At 39.2% G+C, this 16293-nt stretch overlaps 1 pseudogene; it reads left to right on the top strand.

The window, feature by feature from the left end:
- The first annotated feature begins 3537 nt into the window (after positions 1-3537).
- Positions 3538-11855, top strand: LOC135229417 (olfactory receptor 14K1-like; annotated as a pseudogene).
- The last annotated feature ends 4438 nt before the right edge of the window (positions 11856-16293 follow it).

The raw sequence follows: 16293 nt of genomic DNA on the forward strand, positions 1-16293 counted from the left end.
GAAGTTTCCTGAATACTACCAAACACTTCGAAGGCCAGAGTAGCAGGGGCAGGGATTTGGGGACCATGGTTTCAGGGGATATCTAGGTCAATTGGCATAAGAAAAAGTGTTAAGAAAACATTCTGCATCCCACCTTGGTGAGTGGTGTCTGGGGTCTTAAATGCTAGCAAGCAGTCATCGAAGATGATCAATTGGTCTCAACCCACTTGGAGTAAGGGAGAATGAAGAACACCAAAGGCACAAGGTAATTTTGAGCCCAAGAGACAGAAAGGGCCACACAAAGGAGAGACTTCAACAGCCTGGGACCAGAAGAACTAGATAGTGCCCGGCTACAACCGATGACTGCCCTGACAGGGAATATAACAGAGAATCCCTGATGGAGGAGAACAGTGGGATGCAGACCTCAATTTCGTTTGAAAAAAAAAAAAAAAAAACAGATTCAATGGTCTGACTGAGGCTGGAGGGATCCCAGAAGTCATGGTCCCTGGACTTTCTGTTAGCCCAACACTGAAACCATTTCCAAAGCCAACTCATTAGATAGGGATTGGACTGGACTATAAGACAGAAAATGATACTGGTGAGGGGTGAGCTTCTTGGATCAAGTAGACACATGAGACCGTGTGGGCAGCTCCTGTCTAGAGGGGAGATGAGAAGGCAGAGGGGGAAAGGAGCTGGCTGAATTGACATGTGGAATACAAGGTGGAGAGTGGGAGTGTGCTGTCTCATTAGGGACACAGCAACTAGGCATACGTAGCAAGGTGTGTATAAGTTTTAGTATGAGAGACTGACTTGATTTGTAAACTTTCACTTAAAGCACAATCAAAAAAAGAAAGAAAAAGATTATGTAGATGCAGACCTAAATTTAAATTGTTACATGATTTAGAAGCAAATGAATGTCTTAGGATTCAGTAATCACATACATAGAAGGAGTAAAGGATTGCTGGAAGGATTCTTTCTAATGAGTTCCAGAGATCAACTCTTTTGTCTCACTGGAGGAAAGGACAATGCCCTCAGCTCTCACATCTGAGATGGGAGACAAGAAGGACAGAGTCTCCTAAGCTTTAGAGTCTAGAAAGTGAAATTTAAGCGTATCTGAAAGTCTGACCTCCCAGGAGAATTCTATGTAGTCTAGAAAGGTCCATTTGTAACTGTTTTAAAATCCTTGGTCCTCACTGGAGCAAGATTTGCCTGAGACATAGGACATCAGTGGCACATTTCCTTTGTATTTTAGAACTTGGAGACTGACTACATAGACTGATTGAAAGAAGAGAGTACCAGAAGGATGTTTACCGGTGTTTTATTGACTGTGTGGATCATAACAAATTATGCATAACGTTGTGAAAAATGGGAATTACAGAACACTTAATTGTGCTCATGAGGATCCATTACATAGAGACAGTTGTTCAGACAGAACAAGGGGATACTGATTGGTTTAAAGTCAGAAAACGTGTGCGTCAGGGTTGTATTCTTTCACCATACCTATTCAATCTGTATGCTGAGTAAATAATACGAGAAGCTGGACTGTATGAAGAAGAACGGGGCATCAGGGTTGGAGGAAGACTCATTAACAACCTGTGTTATGCAGATGACACAACCTTGCTTGCTGAAAGTGAAGGGGACTTGAAGCACTTACTGACGAAGATCTAAGACCACAGCCTTCAGTATGGATTCCACCTCAACATAAAGAAAACAAAAATCCTCACACCTGGAACAATGAGCAACATCATGATAAATGGAGAAAAGATAGAAGTTGTCAAGGATTTCATTTTACTTGCATCCACAATCAACATGCATGGAAGCAGCAGTCAAGAAATCAAAAGACGCGTTGCATTGGGCATATCTGATGGAAAGGACCTCTTTAAGGTGTCAAAAAGTAAAGATGTCCCCTTGAAGACTAAGGTGTGCCTGACCCAAGCCATGATATTTTCAGTCACATCATATGCATGTGAAAGCTGGACAATGAATAAAGAAGACCGAAGAAGAATTGACCCCTTTGAATTGTGGCGTTGGCAAAGAATATTAAATATACCATGGACTGCCAAAAGAACAAACAAACCTGTCTTAGAAGTACAACCAGAATGTTCCTTAGAAGCAAGGATGGTGAGACTGCGTCTTAATACTTTGGACATGTTGTCAGGAGGGATCAGTCCCTGGAGAAGGACACCATGCTTGGCAAAGTACAGGGTCAGCAGAAAAGAGGTCGATATGAGTTGGAACCAACCAACTCGACAGCACCTAACAACAACAACAACACACAGATTGAGATGCAGAGGACAGAGGTGCTCAATCAAAATCATCATGAGTTTGAATGGGTAAATCTGAAACAGAAGCCTGAAAGCACATAGGAAAATAATTGCATTGCTCTCTGGCTATTCCTGTAACTTAAAAACAAGAGTTTTTTTTTGTTTTTTGTTTTTTTTTTTTTACAAAAACTTTGGAGAGAAGAGAAGTTCCAAATTGCTTATTTATCTTTTACCCCCTTTTCCTTTTAAACTATTTTGAAATCTAGAAGTTTTTGAGAGAGCATTCTTTTCAGTCTTATTCTATAAATGCTGCTTCTACTGACTTTGCTTGATAATTGTAACATTATTTGCCATCCTTGCAAACCTCAGCCTCTAACCATGGTTTGTATTTGGTGCCAAACCTTCATGCTAGGCCCCAACTTGCCTCTTGTCTGCGCAGACAATAAATTGCCACTTTCTGGTTCCCTTGCCATCAGTGTCCATTTTGTTTCAATAGACTAATAGGACAGGACAAGAACCTGAGGAATTTGGTTATAGTTACGGTTGTGTGTCAATTTGGCTGGACCATAATTCTCAGTGGTTTTGCAGTTATGATGTAGTTTGGCAGCTATGTATGACATAATCACTTCCATAACGAGATCTGATATACTATAATCACCGCCTTGACAAGATCTGCTATAAGAAGCCAACCAGTTGAAAGGGAGTTTCTGGGGGGAAGGGGGGTGATGCCACCTGCATCCAATATATGTAGACTCTCTGGCAAAGCTCTCTGGATTTTGCTCACTCTGTATCCTGTAGTGGCTCCTGTTCATCAGACCTCTGGTTCATAGGACTTGAGCTAGTAGCTTACTACCTATCTTGGGATTCATCAGCCTCTACAGTCTGTAAAACAGTGACCTGCCATTTTACCTGCCAATCTTGGGTTCCCCAGCCCCTGTAACTACAAGAGTCAGGAGAAGCCTCCACCCTCATCCATGTACTTGGGACTTTCCAGCCTCTACAACTGTGTGAGCCATTTCTTTGATATAAAACTCTACGTCTCTCTCTTCTTCTCTCTCTATATATTCATATGTAAATATATATATGTATAGAAGAGAAGTGTGTGTTTATGGTTTTGCTTCTCTTGAGAACCCAGCCTTAGACACCATTCCTCTCCTTCCCATTGTGACAAAGTTTGTTTGTTTTTAACCATCACCACTATTATTTCCCCAATTTTTTTTAATCACCTCAAACAGAAACTCTGTGCCTATTTTCAATTTGATATATAAATTGTGGAGAAAGATATGTACCTGGCTCTACCCAATATTTGTTGTTGTTTTTGTTAGGTGCCGTCAAGAAGGTTCCGACTCATGGTGACCCTATGCACAATAGAACGAAACACTGCCCAGTCCTACACCATCCTTATAATTGTTGTTATGCTTGAGCTCATTGTTGCAGCAACTGTGTCAGTCCACCTCATTGAGGTTCTTCCTCTTTTCTGCTGACTCTATAGTTTACCAAGCATGATGTCCTTCTCCAGGAACTGATTCCTCCCGACAACCTGTCCAAAGTTTGTCCAAAATATATAAGATGCACTCTCGCCATCCTTGCTTCTAAGGAGTATTCTAGTTGTACCCAATATTTAGAGCCCCCTTAAGCAGTCCTTGATTTTAGGAACGTTGCATATATTATAAACATTTCACAGTGTTAGAAGGCTGATGGGGACATGCCTTTTAAACCCTTATTTAATTATGTGGAATTGTATGTAGACATGTAGACCCTGCTCCAGGTTTTATCCCCAGCAGTGAAACAGCATAATTACAAATGCCTGATCTAGTTCATCGGGAGTTATATGTTGGCTCTCCTTCATTGCTCTGAAGGTTTTACCAGGGCCGTCTTTCTCCAGTAAATTTATTCAAAGTTTGTTAAATACCATGAAATTGCCAATTGCTGGTAAGTTTTGAACCTCAAAGCACCAGTTAATTTACTCCTCAGAAAATCATCTGTGCTGGAAGGGATGGGTTTTCTGAAGGTAGGGATATGAGTGCTCATCCTGGAAACAGTGTCTACTCTTGCTAACCCTGTTGGTATGTGGATGGGAGAGAAAACAAAATGAAGGCCTATTGAAATGGTCCCCTTACATTCAAGAGATTATGGTTATATTCTTCTCTTCCTTTTCCAGAGGAAAAGTCGTTCTTTTTCTGTATCATATCTTCTATTCCCTCAAATGTTCTTGTTCCTACAGCTCGTCATTCTCCCAAAACATAGTTCCATTAATGTGTACTGCTCTATTTGGCTCCCTCATCATCCTCATTCTTCTTTTTCACTTTCTGTTTCCTTTCTTTCCCTTTCCCCATTTCTCTCACTCTCTTTTCCTTTTGTCCATTCTTTCTTCCTGTGTCTTTGAATTTAAGGAATTGCGTGTTCAATGCTCAAGATTAAAAAAAAAATTGTACTACATCACTGATCACATAATAATTAACTTTATATTTATCCTGGGTTTCAATTGCCAGCATATATAAAGAGTGTATATAATGTGTTTGGTTGCCCCTTCATCTCATCTGACCCAGTTCATATCCTGCTACTCTGTCAATTAGCTCCCTTGTAATTGACCAATGTTTTTTTTTTTACTGTCATAAACAGGTAGGATTAATTTTTTGTTACTTCATGATAAGCTTTGCAGCACATGATGCTGTTTCCCTTTTCCTTGAAACTCTCTCTCATTTTTAATTGATGTCTCTAAACTTTGCTATGTGGTTCTCTTCCTTCTTACAATTACTTCAGTTATCTTTCTATTTTCTTTTCTTAAACCACCCTCTTCTTCCTCCTCTCGTCACCCTTATTTTGTCCAAGATTTCACTGGATTCTCTTCAAGTCAGTCATATAGCGTGAAAATTACATACATCATTATTCTTAAAGTGCTGAAGATTAGAAATCATTCTTAGAAAATAACTGAATGTTTTACAGAAAAGTTATGTAAAAGTGTTACTATTCTTGAAATCAGATCAGATCACATATGCATATTCTGACTTCCACTTCTTGGAATTATAGTTTAAGAAATAGATGAACAAAATGGAACTTGTCAATAGTTAAGAAACCATTACATGAAAGCTGCAGAAACTACATAAAGAGCCTATGGAAATCCAAAGCCCATTTTTCCGGGTGTAGAGGAGGAACATTAAAGTAGGGACACGGAGGGACTGTCACTGTCATAAGGAGAATGAAAAATGGCTGCCCTCATTTTGGTTGTACAATCACTGTGTTAGGTCCTGGGGAACTAAGATAATGAAGGCACTAACCTTAAACTAAATGCAAGGTTTTGTACAGGTGGAAGAGTCTAACTAGGAAAATTACTGTGAGTCCCAGTACCTTTAGCTTTCAGAAGAAATTTTGCCATGTTGACATCACCCATAAATACAACTGTTATAGAGAAGGAGGATAATGTAGCAGTGATGGGCCCAGGTCAGGAACTTCTCAGAAGCCTGACTGAGAACAGATGGATGAAAAGAGGCTGCAGGGGTGAGGGAGGGAGTTCCCCCAACTTTTTGTAGTCAGTGCATAATTAAAGCCATGTGTATCAGAGACAAGTTTCATTTAAAGAGGTTAAGCCAGATTATTTTTTCTGATTTTAGAGTGTTTTCTGAAAAAGCCACAAGTATTGGAGCAGAAGTAAGACTGCATGGGCAAGTGGAGAAAATGTCATCCAAGAGATGCTGAAGTAAAATCAAAGATAGACTCTTAAGAGTGTTCTGAGGAGGGAAACATGACCCCAAACCAATTTTGGATTGAAGCAAGGATAGCAAGGCTTCATCTCACATACTTTGGGCAAAAAAAAAAAAAGAGTTTTTTCTATCTTTTTTTTTTTTTTAACCCTGGAAAAGGACATCATGCTTCGTAAAGTAGAGGGTCAGCAAAAAAGACGAAGACCTTCAGTGAGATGAATTGACACAGTGGCTGTAACAATGGGTTCAAACATAATGACTGTGAGGATGGTGCAGGACCTGGCAGTGTTTTGTTTAGTTGTACATAGGGGTCACTATTAGCTGGAGCCATCTCGATGGCACCTAACAACAGCAGTGACCTCAAATGATCTGATCTGTGAATCTTTAAGTTAGGAGGATACTCAGCCTCTCCCCTCAGATGCACTCCCCAGCTATGTTTGTTTGTTCTCACGGTTAATTAAATCCTACCTAGAATATTATGTTAAACATCTGGCTTGTAGTCTCAGGTTGCGCTCTTTTCATGAAAAAGTTCACAATACATTTGAAAACCAATTTGTCAAATAACTAGAGTAGCTTTCTATTTTGTGTATGTGTGTGTGTGTGTTATACTAGATATCTAGGTATCTAATGAACCCTGGTAGTGCAGTGGTTAAAGCACTTAGCAGTTTGAACTCAACAGTTTCTCTGAGAAGGAAAGATGTGATAGTTTGCTTCCATAGAAATTACAGTCTTGGAAACCCTATGGGGCAGTTCTACTCTGTCTTATAAGGTGGCTATGTGTTGTAACGAACTTGATGACAATGAGTGGTGTGTGTTTTACTAGATAATTACACAAAATGGAAAAAAAACACACTATAATGAAATTTTTAGCAAAACATTCATGTATTTAAGGAAAAATGGGAAATAATCAATTATAGCATCTCCTCATAAGCTACTATTTTAAAAGATTGCACTGTGCAGGAAGCAGAAAATCTATCCATGACTTCTAACTCACCAAAACTTCCATCAAGTAGGCTAAAGTTACACCTTATTACAATTGTAATTACATAGCTAACACTGTGAATCCAAATAGAGATAAACTTACCTAGAGATCATTTTCCCCCACGTGTCTGTCAGTTTGTCATGCTGTAGGGACTGGGATGTTGCTGTGATGCTGGAAGCTATGCCACTAGTATTCAGATACCAACAGGGTCACCCATGGAGGACAGATTTCAGCTGGGCTTCCAGACTAAGACAGACTAGGAAGAAGGACCCGGCAGTCTACTTCTGAAAAGCAATGGAACATTGTCTGATACAGTGTGGGAAAATGAGCCCCCCAGGCTGGAAGGCACTCAAAAGATGACTGGGGAGGAGCTGCCTCCTCAAAGTAGAGTCGACCTTAATGAATAGAATGGAGTAAAGCTTTCAGAACCCAACCCTCATTTGCTGATACGGCATGACTCAAAATGAGAAGAAACAGCTACAAACATCCATTAATAACTGGAACCTGGAATGTACAAAGTATGAATCTAGGAAAGTTGGAAATCGTCAAAAATGAAATGGAACACATAAACATCGGTATCCTAGGCATTAGTGAGCTGAAATGGACTGGTATTGACCATTTTGAATCAGACAGTCATGTAGTCTACTACGCTGGGAATGACAACTTGAAGAGGAGTGGTGTTGCATTCATTGTCAAAAGAACATTTCAAGATCTACCCTGAAGTACAACGCTGTCAGTGATAGGAAAATATCCATACACCTGCAGGGAAGACCAGTTAATATGACTATTATTCAAATTTACGCACCAACCACTAGGGCCAAAGATGAAGAAATAGATTTTTATCAGCTGCTGCAGTTTGAAATGTATCGAACATGCAATCAAGGTGCGTTGATAATTACTGGTGATTGAAATGCAAAAGTTGGAAACAAAGAAGAAGGATCAGTAGTTGGAAAATATGGCCTTGGTGATAGAAACAATGCTGGAGATCGAATGATAGAATTTTGCAAGACCAACGACTTCTTCATTGCAAATACCTTCTTTCACCAACGTAAACAGAGACTATACACACGGGCCTCCCCAGATGGAACATGCAGAAATCAAATTGACTACATCTGTGGAAAGAGATGATGGAAAAGCTCGATATCTTCAGTCAGAACAAGGCCAGGGGTGGACTGTGGAACAGACCATCAATTGCTCATATGCAAGTTCAACCTGAAACTGAAGAAAATCCGAGCAAGTCCACGATAGCCAAAATATGACATTGACTATATCCCACCTGGATTTAGAGACCATCTCAAGAACAGATTTGACTCATTGAACACTAGCGACCAAAGACCAGATGAGTTGTGGAATGACATCAAGGACATCATCCATGAAGAAAGCAAGATGTCATTGAAAAGACAAGAAAGAAGGAAAGACCAAGATGGATGACAGAGGAGACTCTGAAACTTGCTCTCGAACATTGAGCAGACAAAGCAAAAGGAAGAATTGATGAAGTAAAAGAACTGAACAGAAGATTTCAAAGGGCAGCTCGAGAAGACAAAGTAAAGTATTATAGTGACGTGTGCAAAGAGCTGGAGATGGAAAACCAAAAAGGAAGAACATGCTCAGCATTTCTCAAGTTGAAAGAACTGAAGGAAAAATTCAAGCTTCGAGTTGCAATAGTGAAGGATTTTATGGGGAAAACATTAAAAGACGCAGGAAGCATCAGAAGAAGATAGAAGGAATACACAGAGTTATTGTACTAAAAAGAATTAGTCAATGTTCAACCATTTCAAGAGGTGGCATATGATCAGGAACCGATGGTGCTGAAGGAAGAAGTCCAAGCTGCTCTGAAAGCATTGGTGAGAAACAAGGCTCCAGGAATTGATGGAATATCAATTGAGATGTTTCAACAAACAGGTGCAGCCCTGGAGTTGCTCACTTGTCTATGCCAAGAAATATGGAAGACAGCTTCCTGGCCAACTGACTGGAAGAGATCCGTATTTATGCCTATTCCCAAGAAAGGTGATCCAACCGAATGTGGAAATTATAGAACAATATCATTGATATCATACGCAAGCAAAATTTTGCTGAAGATCATTCAAAAATGGCTGCAGCAGTATATTGACAGGGAACTGCCAGAAATTCATGCCGGTTTTAGAAGAGGACATGGAACCAGGGATATTGCTGATATCAGATGAATCCTGGCTGAAACAGAGAATACCAGAAGGATGTTTATCTGCGTTTTATTGACTATGCAAAGGCATGCGACAGTGTGGACCATAACAAACTATGTATAACATTGCAAAGAATGGGAATTCCAGAACACTTAATTGTGCTCATGAGGAACCTTTACACAGATGAAGAGGCAGTTGTTTGGACAGAACAAGGGGATACTGATTGTTTTAAAGTCAGGAAAGGTGTGCGTCAGAGTTGTATTCTTTCACCATACCTATTCAATCTGTATGCTGAGCAAATAATACAAGAGGCTGGACTATATGAAGAAATGGGGCATCAGGATTGGAGGAAGACTCATTAACAACCTGTGTTATGCTGACCCAACCTTGCTTGCCGAAAGTGAGGAGAACTTGAAGCACTTACTAATGAAGATCTAAGACCACAGCCTTCAGTATGGATTCCACCTCAACATAAAGAAAACAAAAATCCTCACAACTGGAACAATGAGCAACATCATGATAAATGGAGAAAAGATAGAAGTTGTCAAGGATTTCATTTTACTTGCAACCACAATCAACAGCCATGGAAGCAGCAGTCAAGAAATCAAAAGACGCATTGCATTGGGTAAATCTGCTGCAAAGGACCTCTTTAAAGTGTTGAAGAGCAAAGATGTCACCCTGAAGACTAAGGTGTTCCTGACCCAAACCATGGTATTTTCAATCATATCATATGCATGCAAAAGCTGGAAAATGAACAAGGAAGACCGAAGAAGAATTAATGCCTTTGAATTGTGTTGTTGGTGAAAATATTGAATATACCACGTACTGCCAAAAGAACGAACAGACCTCTCTTGGAAGAAGTACAACCAGAATGTTCCTTAGAAGCAAGGATGGCTAGACTGTGTCTTACGTACTTTAGACATGTTGTCAGGAAGGATGAGTCCCTGGAGAAGGACATCACGCTTGGTAGAGTACAGGGTCAGCGGAAAAGAGGGAGGCCCTCACTGAGGTGGATTGACACAGTGCCTGCAACAATGAGCTCAAGTATAAGAACGATTATAAGGATGGCTCAGGACAGGGCAGTGTTTTGTTCTGTTGTGCATAAGGTCGCTATGAGTCGGAACAACTCGACGGCACCTAACAACAACAATAGAGATCATTTTAAGTAATTAGAGAAGGGTGTAGAGTTCATTTCTTCTTTCACATTAATTTAAGGCCAAGTAAATTGGATTATTATACCCATAGCTGTTTTATACCTGAGAAGACTAAAAATATGACTATCTTGGTACTTTTAAGCTTTTTTGTCTAGACCAAACAATTAATTTTGTTGTTGTTAGTTGCCATCAAGTTGATTCCCATTCATGAAGACACAACCTGTTACAGAGTAGAACTGCTCCATAAGGTTTTCTTTTTGTAATCATAATGGAAGCAGATTGATGACCTTTTCTCCTGCAGTCGTGCTGAATGGCCTCGAACAGTCAATGATTAGGTTGGCAGTCAAGCTCAAATTGTTCGTACTGCCTATTCCTACTCACAACGACTCCATTTGTGCAGAGTAGAACTGCTCTACAGGGTTTTTAAAGCTGTAACCTTTTGGAAGCAGACCACCAGGACTGTCTTCCAAGGTGCCTCTGGGTGGGTTAAAAATGCCAATCTTTGGGGTAGGAATGGAGCACGTAATCATTTTTGCCATTCAAGGACTCCTTTGCATTATCTGAGGACCTTAAATAATTGATAATAATATATGTTTTTGGTGGACCTTAAATAATTAATAAAAATATATTAACATAAGTTTATTTGCTTTACTCAATAGGTGACTTATAATTTCAAAACATGACCAATCATACACTAATCATGGAATTCTTGCTCATCATTTTCACTGAAAGTTGGATGCTGCTGAGGCTACATGCTGCATTCTTCTCACTGATCTACCTAGTTAGTGCCCACAATGGAAAATGTTCTCATCATGCTTCTCACAATTCCTGATCAATGCCTCCACACTCCAATGTACTTTTTTCAGGCATTTGTCCTTCTTAGATCTGTGTCTCATTTCTGCCACTGTGCTCAAATCCATCCTCAACTCCATCACCTTCATTGACTTCAACTCTTTCCTTGGGTGTGCGTTGCAGCTCTTCTTGTTGGTGCTCTTGGCAGAGTCGGAGATTAGCATTCTCACTGCAATGTCCTATGACTGCTATATTGCCATTTGCTGCCCTCTGCACTATGAGGCTGTCTTGGGCAAGAGGGTCTGTGTTCAGATGATGGGTGTGTCTTGGTTCAACGGTGGGGCCTTGGGAATCTTCTACTCAGGTGGGGCATTCTCTCTCAACTTCTGTGGCTCCAAGAAGATCCATCAGTTCTTCTGTGATGTTCCTGCACTCCTACAGCTCACTTGTTCTGAAGAACATGCCACCATTGACATCAGTGTGTCCATTGGAGTCTGTTATGCATTTTCACGTTTAGTTTGCATTGTGGTCTCATATGTGTATATTTTCTCCACTGTGTTAATGATTCCATCCAGACAGAACCAATCAAAAGCCTTTTCCATCTGCTCGCCTCATCTCATTGTGGTGTGTTCCTTGTAACAGGTGCTGTTGCTTATTTAAAGCCAGTCTCTGATGCATCTTCTCTTCTAAACCTACTGGAGTTCTATTCTGTGGCGCCATCAATCTTGAACCCCATTATCTACTGTCTGAGGAACAGGGACATTAAATCAGCTCTATATAAAGTCCTGTGGAATGTTAGAAGCACCTGAGTAATGGAAAGGTAACCAAAGTGGAAGTTAGGAAGTAAAGTCACCTTTCTTGTTCTGTCACCAACTAGCTGTTTGCAATTGTTTCTGTTTAGAGATCAATATATCATGGATTCTTGTTGATGATAAGCCCAGGTTATCAGTTTTAACAGGAAGTAAGCCTTCTCCTATAATCATGTACTTTACATTTCTTATATGTGCAGAAATTATGAAGTTTTTCCTGTTATTCCCATTTCCTATTGATGCGTTTGACTCTTATTCTGAAGCTCCCCATACGTGAGGTCTGTATGTGTTTCTAGTTTGTCCAAAACTTTCATCTTCCCTAGCATTCTCTTTATTTAATGCTTTAATATCCTTGATTTTTCCATCTGTTAATTTTATTGATTCAACTTTCTTCCTAGCTTCTCAATTTCTCTATTTGTTAATTTTAATTTTAACATAATTTTGCCGTTTTAAAAAATGTACTATTAATTATATCACAAGCTTCACTTATTTGATTAATATATGTTTGAAGATGAAAATTATACATTTACTACAATTGCTTACCCATTCCTGAGATTTCAGAAAATGATTTTGCATCTTTGTTTCTTTTGAAGTAAATCATATTTTTATTGAAACTTCCTTTCATCTAATGTGTTGAGTCCTGACTTTGAGTTACTTGCTTTTATAATTCATTGGAATTTCTGAAAGCATCCTCTGCACTGCTTCTGCCATTGTGATAAATCCCTCTTTCTACTTTTCCCAGACTGTCAACATGTAACATTGGCAATACCCTAAAGATGCATACTTAGGTGTGGAGTAAAACAGATTTATTTATTATTTTATTTCAAATGCTATCTTTAACCATGTGACATGTGATATGGTTTTTTATCTCTGTATATCATAGATACGTGACTATATATATACATACACATATTTTTTTTAATAAATTACTGAGTGAAGACTGTTCAGGATTTTACAAAATGATTTAACATATTAAAATTTTTATTTAAAAGACTCCACCAGTAGATAATTGAATAAAATGTCTAATTCTAGTCATTTGACTACTTATTCAAGAAAAGTGGTCTTCAAATGACATTGACTGCATTTCAGAGGATGAGCAATATGATAATGCAAAAAGATGATTAAGAAGATTACAAATATTTTCTTTTACAAATTAAAAAACATTTTTATTGAAATAATGATTTGGTACATCATAACGTCAAAACATTCAAGCAGAAAGGACATGGAAAAACACACAAAAGGGGCATAAAAACACAAGCTCTCAGAAAACATTCATTTGAGAATAAAAATAGTTTAATTAGGGGTAGAAATTCTATAATTAGAAGTAAACTGTAAAACCAGAGCTATCTTTAGAACTGTGCTAGCAAATGTGGTATCACTAAACACATGTTGTCATTGAGTACTTTAAATGTGGATAATATGACAAAGAAATTGACTAATTTTAATTTAAAAACTGATACTCGACTCAGTTATTGGAAAATTTTAAAGTATGTTTGGAACAACTTGGCTATGTGAATATACTTTTTAACTGAAAACTTCATTAAATCTAAAGACAAGTTAAGTGCTTCCAGTGAAAGTTTAGCGGTCAAAATGAGTTTCTCTAAATGGGTTTCTAAGAATTTTTATAAATAAGAGTGCAAAGTTTCTCAATAATAATTGTTTATAAATATTATTTAAATTATATTTTACATACACTGAGTTAAAATATATTATTAAAATAATTTCATATTGTTTCTTTTAAATTTTTTTAATATAAAAAACAAAAAAATACTAAAATTTAAAATCACACATGTATATTTCTTGCATGTATTCCTATTGGACAATCCTGATCTGGAATAGATATGTATATGCCAGTTTTGTTGACTTTTGAAGTGCACCACACAGCTCTTTAGAGACTGTCATGCATAAGAACTGTTATTAATAACAATAATAACAACCGTAAGTAATTATGCACTAGACATCCCTATAAGAACTTATATGCATTTTTCCTTAAAAAAGCCACAATAGCTGTGCTTGTCACAGATTATCAGCTTTATTTTTACATTGGAGAATGATTGAAGGGCCCTGTATACTAATCTTTTGTATTTTGCATCTGGTAATTCCAGGAAGGCACTTTTATCTAGAAGATTCCTTGATTCTTTGTTTTGAGAGCTTGTTGAGGTGATCATGGTATGTTTCTTTAAGTGACTTGATAGTGACTGTTGTCTTTGAGCCATCTAGAAGTTATTGTATTAGTTTATTTTATGTTTGCTTACTCTGTCGTAGCTTCTTGCTTTGTTTGTTTTGATACGCCCAAATGGGTTCCTTAACTGAGCCAGCTAGATTATTTTTGCCTTTGGAGCTCTGACGTCCTGTCCCCAGATGGCTAGAGCTGTTATCAGGTATATCAGTCTAGGAGTCTATTCACTTTTCTTGTATAGATTCAGCTTAGGTGTCCCGGTAGCTGACCATCAAGTGTGTGGTACAGGCGATGTCCTACAGTCTTAGCAGGGGTGATTGGTCTAGGTACCAATATCTGGTTGCAGCAGGAGGTCACACTCTGAACAAGGCAGAAGGCTGAGAATCATCCCACACGTGTCTCTGAGGAAAGCGTGTCCCCCCTTCCCTAGAGCATACAGGTGGGTGGGTTCTGCAGATGGACCATGGCACCCGAAGTTTTGGTTGTAAGGACTGGGAAGGACCAGTTATCCTTGGACCTCTGTTGCAGGTGGCTGGGTGACCTGAGTGGAGCCACGAGTCCTTAGGCCCCTGATGTGGGTAGGTGAGGACCCTGTTTAATAGGCAAAGTGGTGTCAAACATCAAATACCCACCTCTTTACAGCACAGCTGAAACAGTTGTAGTCTGCCAACAAGGGCCTATTTTCCTGAAATAGGCACTCACACAGGTCCATGCAGGGGGAAAGGTACTCAAAGTCCATGGATTGTTTATGCCTGGACAGGAGCCACTTCTGTCCTGAGCTCCCCCTCTTAGTGGAGCTGGCAAATTTTCTTTTCCCCCAGTTGCAAATTTACTCCATCTCCAAGGCTGAAGGATGGGTCTAGGCACTCAACAGGGCCCATCTTAGGCCCAGGGGAATCGACAGCCACTGAAGCTGGCTTGGGGGCTGGGGGCACAGTAAAATGTATGCAAATACTTAGCTTTTGCCGAGAGCACCGTTCTTCTCTGGTTCCAGGGGTATGAGCAGGCTGTGTGGCTGGATGCTTTTCCCTGCAGAAACTGCAGCTTAATGCTAGTACCAGCCCAACACACCCGCTCCTGGGAATGGTGCCTGAGGGCTCCCAGCGATTCAGGTCTGGTAATTCCTGTCTGCTTCTGAACTGCTTCTTCCTCCCCCTGCCACTCAGTTCATTTTCTAACTTTGCCTTTAATGTTTGTTTCACTTGTTTTTTCAGGTGTTTGTTGTAAGAGGGCTCGCCAGAAGCATCTGTCTATTCCTCCATCTTGGCCCCACCTTCCATTAGAGAATGATTGAAATATGATTTCAATGATGACTCTAAATATAAAGCATTATTTCGGTTGTCTGAATTTGAAGCAAAGGGGAGATAGAAATGTAGACAGAGAGAGTGAATACCCAAGATGGTCAAATAAATAAAAAGAATGAGAAAATCAAACTAGTAATTTGCAAAGCCCATGGTCATACCAAACAATTTGACTCCTGAGTCCATATTCTTAAGCAAGAAACTGGAACATATTAGATTACTCAATGTACTGGCTATTTGTTGATTTGTTGTTAGTTGCACTGAGTCGCTCTGGCTCTATGTGACCATATGCACAACAGAACAAAGCTCTGATCCTGCGCCATCTTCACGATGGTTGGTATGCGTGAGTCCATTGTTGAAGCCATGTCTATATTCAATGTCTTCCAACCTAGGAGGCTCATCCTCCAGCAATATAGTGGATAATAATCTATGTGTTGATTAGGATTGGCTAAATGGTTATGTTGCGATTCTGTTTTTATTTGTTTAATGAATAGTGCAAGAAAATAGATCCCTTTACTTTCCTATGTGTATGATTTCAAATATCCACTGTAATAAAGAAAAAAGCACCCTATTCTTAATTCTCCTCCTATTCAATAGAATTCTAAGACAGATTTGCAAAGGTATGATAATTATACATATGTGAAGGACTGATTTCACCACAGTTACTCCCACTCTGGTATTGGTCACCCTGTCATCATCCTTCACCTTCATAAGAAGAGGTAAAAAGTATCTTTTGCACATCAAAAATGGAAGCCAGCACAGGGGAATTCAGATGGGCTGAAGCAAATTTTCAGAGCCTGTTTAAACTTTGTTTGGTTAGATAATCTGCTAACAGCGTGCAGACAGCTGTGCATCAAACCAGGAAAACCAAGCTCTGGCTCATAATATGTTCCAGCTTTGGTGAACATTGCAATTTACTACATATCTATGGTGAGGATTCTACAAACACACATTGCAGGGAGGAAAAAGTAAA

Source organism: Loxodonta africana, unplaced genomic scaffold (genome assembly GCF_030014295.1).
Source record: "Loxodonta africana isolate mLoxAfr1 unplaced genomic scaffold, mLoxAfr1.hap2 scaffold_29, whole genome shotgun sequence".
NCBI classification, from domain to species: domain Eukaryota; kingdom Metazoa; phylum Chordata; class Mammalia; order Proboscidea; family Elephantidae; genus Loxodonta; species Loxodonta africana.